We start from the raw sequence: 3847 nt of genomic DNA, 5'->3' as shown, positions 1-3847 counted from the left end.
AACGTTAATAAACGTCATGTTTACGCATGGATTAAACATTGAAATAATTTTAAAACGCTTATTAAAAAAGTTGGTGTCGACCGTGGGACTTAGAAAAATTTCGGGAAGTCCGATTCGCCTGCTGGAATTACCGCACGGCCTGGACAGCTCGCTCCGACGAATCGGTTTTTTCCATTTTTTCCGAAAAATAAATTTTTGTAATTTTTTTTAATGTTAAAAACGTTAATAAACGTCATGTTTACGCATGGATTAAACATTGAAATAATTTTAAAACGCTTATTAAAAAAGTTGGTGTCGACCGTGGGACTTAGAAAAATTTCGGGAAGTCCGATTCGCCTGCTGGAATTACCGCACGGGCTGGACACCTCGCTCCGACGAATCGGTTTTTTCCATTTTTTTTGAAAAATAAATTTTTGTAATTTTTTTTAATGTTAAAAACGTTAATAAACATCATGTTTACGCATGGATTAAACATTGAAATAATTTTAAAACGCTTATTAAAAAAGTTTACTCTTGACCGTGGGACTTAGAAAAATTTCGGGAAGTCCGATTCGCCTGCTGGAATTACCGCACGGGCTGGACACCTCGCTCCGACGAATCGGTTTTTTCCATTTTTTCCGAAAAATAAATTTTTGTAATTTTTTTTAACGTTAAAAACGTTAATAAACGTCATGTTTACGCATGGATTAAACATTGAAATAATTTTAAAACGCTTATTAAAAAAGTTGGTGTCGACCGTGGGACTTAGAAAAATTTCGGGAAGTCCGATTCGCCTGCTGGAATTACCGCACGGGCTGGACAGCTCGCTCCGACGAATCGGTTTTTTCCATTTTTTCCGAAAAATAAATTTTTGTAATTTTTTTTAACGTTAAAAACGTTAATAAACGTCATGTTTACGCATGGATTAAACATTGAAATAATTTTAAAACGCTTATTAAAAAAGTTGGTGTCGACCGTGGGACTTAGAAAAATTTCGGGAAGTCCGATTCGCCTGCTGGAATTACCGCACGGGCTGGACACCTCGCTCCGACGAATCGGTTTTTTCCATTTTTTTTGAAAAATAAATTTTTGTAATTTTTTTTAATGTTAAAAACGTTAATAAACATCATGTTTACGCATGGATTAAACATTGAAATAATTTTAAAACGCTTATTAAAAAAGTTTACTCTTGACCGTGGGACTTAGAAAAATTTCGGGAAGTCCGATTCGCCTGCTGGAATTACCGCACGGCCTGGACAGCTCGCATCGACCGATACATTTTTTCCATTTTCAGTGAAAAAAAAATTTTTGTCAATTTTCTCAACGTTAAAAACGTTAATAAACTGCGTTTTTATGCGTGGATTAAACATTAAAAAAATTTTGAAATATGTGATGAAAAAGTTTACTCTTGACCGTTCGGACTTAGAAAAATTTCGAGTACCTCGGATCGCCTGCTGGAATTACCGCACGGCCTGGACAGCCCGCATCGACCGATACATTTTTTCCATTTTCAGTGAAAAAAAAATTTTTGTCAATTTTCTCAACGTTAAAAACGTTAATAAACTGCGTTTTTATGCGTGGATTAAACATTAAAAAAATTTTGAAATATGTGATGAAAAAGTTTACTCTTGACCGTCGGGACTTAGAAAAATTTCGAGTACCCCGGATCGCCTGCTGGAATTACCGCACGGCCTGGATAGCCCGCATCGACCGATACATTTTTTCCATTTTCAGTGAAAAAAAAATTTTTGTCAATTTTCTCAACGTTAAAAACGTTAATAAACTGCGTTTTTATGCGTGGATTAAACATTAAAAAAATTTTGAAATATGTGATGAAAAAGTTTACTCTTGACCGTCGGGACTTAGAAAAATTTCGAGTACCCCGGATCGCCTGCTGGAATTACCGCACGGCCTGGATAGCCCGCATCGACCGATACATTTTTTCCATTTTCAGTGAAAAAAAAATTTTTGTCAATTTTCTCAACGTTAAAAACGTTAATAAACTGCGTTTTTATGCGTGGATTAAACATTAAAAAAATTTTGAAATATGTGATGAAAAAGTTTACTCTTGACCGTCGGGACTTAGAAAAATTTCGAGTACCCCGGATCGCCTGCTGGAATTACCGCACGGGCTGGACACCTCGCTCCGACGAATCGGTTTTTTCCATTTTTTCCGAAAAATAAATTTTTGTAATTTTTTTTAACGTTAAAAACGTTAATAAACGTCATGTTTACGCATGGATTAAACATTGAAATAATTTTAAAACGCTTATTAAAAAAGTTGGTGTCGACCGTGGGACTTAGAAAAATTTCGGGAAGTCCGATTCGCCTGCTGGAATTACCGCACGGGCTGGACACCTCGCTCCGACGAATCGGTTTTTTCCATTTTTTCCGAAAAATAAATTTTTGTAATTTTTTTTAATGTTAAAAACGTTAATAAACGTCATGTTTACGCATGGATTAAACATTGAAATAATTTTAAAACGCTTATTAAAAAAGTTGGTGTCGACCGTGGGACTTAGAAAAATTTCGGGAAGTCCGATTCGCCTGCTGGAATTACCGCACGGGCTGGACACCTCGCTCCGACGAATCGGTTTTTTCCATTTTTTCCGAAAAATAAATTTTTGTAATTTTTTTTAACGTTAAAAACGTTAATAAACGTCATGTTTACGCATGGATTAAACATTGAAATAATTTTAAAACGCTTATTAAAAAAGTTGGTGTCGACCGTGGGACTTAGAAAAATTTCGGGAAGTCCGATTCGCCTGCTGGAATTACCGCACGGGCTGGACAGCTCGCTCCGACGAATCGGTTTTTTCCATTTTTTCCGAAAAATAAATTTTTGTAATTTTTTTTAACGTTAAAAACGTTAATAAACGTCATGTTTACGCATGGATTAAACATTGAAATAATTTTAAAACGCTTATTAAAAAAGTTGGTGTCGACCGTGGGACTTAGAAAAATTTCGGGAAGTCCGATTCGCCTGCTGGAATTACCGCACGGCCTGGACAGCTCGCTCCGACGAATCGGTTTTTTCCATTTTTTCCGAAAAATAAATTTTTGTAATTTTTTTTAATGTTAAAAACGTTAATAAACGTCATGTTTACGCATGGATTAAACATTGAAATAATTTTAAAACGCTTATTAAAAAAGTTGGTGTCGACCGTGGGACTTAGAAAAATTTCGGGAAGTCCGATTCGCCTGCTGGAATTACCGCACGGGCTGGACACCTCGCTCCGACGAATCGGTTTTTTCCATTTTTTCCGAAAAATAAATTTTTGTAATTTTTTTTAACGTTAAAAACGTTAATAAACGTCATGTTTACGCATGGATTAAACATTGAAATAATTTTAAAACGCTTATTAAAAAAGTTGGTGTCGACCGTGGGACTTAGAAAAATTTCGGGAAGTCCGATTCGCCTGCTGGAATTACCGCACGGGCTGGACAGCTCGCTCCGACGAATCGGTTTTTTCCATTTTTTCCGAAAAATAAATTTTTGTAATTTTTTTTAACGTTAAAAACGTTAATAAACGTCATGTTTACGCATGGATTAAACATTGAAATAATTTTAAAACGCTTATTAAAAAAGTTGGTGTCGACCGTGGGACTTAGAAAAATTTCGGGAAGTCCGATTCGCCTGCTGGAATTACCGCACGGGCTGGACACCTCGCTCCGACGAATCGGTTTTTTCCATTTTTTTTGAAAAATAAATTTTTGTAATTTTTTTTAATGTTAAAAACGTTAATAAACATCATGTTTACGCATGGATTAAACATTGAAATAATTTTAAAACGCTTATTAAAAAAGTTTACTCTTGACCGTGGGGACTTAGAAAAATTCCGGCTTGCACGGATTCGACCACTCTGTT

This window comes from Nomia melanderi, unplaced genomic scaffold, assembly GCF_051020985.1.
Source record: "Nomia melanderi isolate GNS246 unplaced genomic scaffold, iyNomMela1 scaffold0186, whole genome shotgun sequence".
Taxonomy (NCBI): domain Eukaryota; kingdom Metazoa; phylum Arthropoda; class Insecta; order Hymenoptera; family Halictidae; genus Nomia; species Nomia melanderi.
This window is presented reverse-complemented; position numbering follows the sequence as displayed.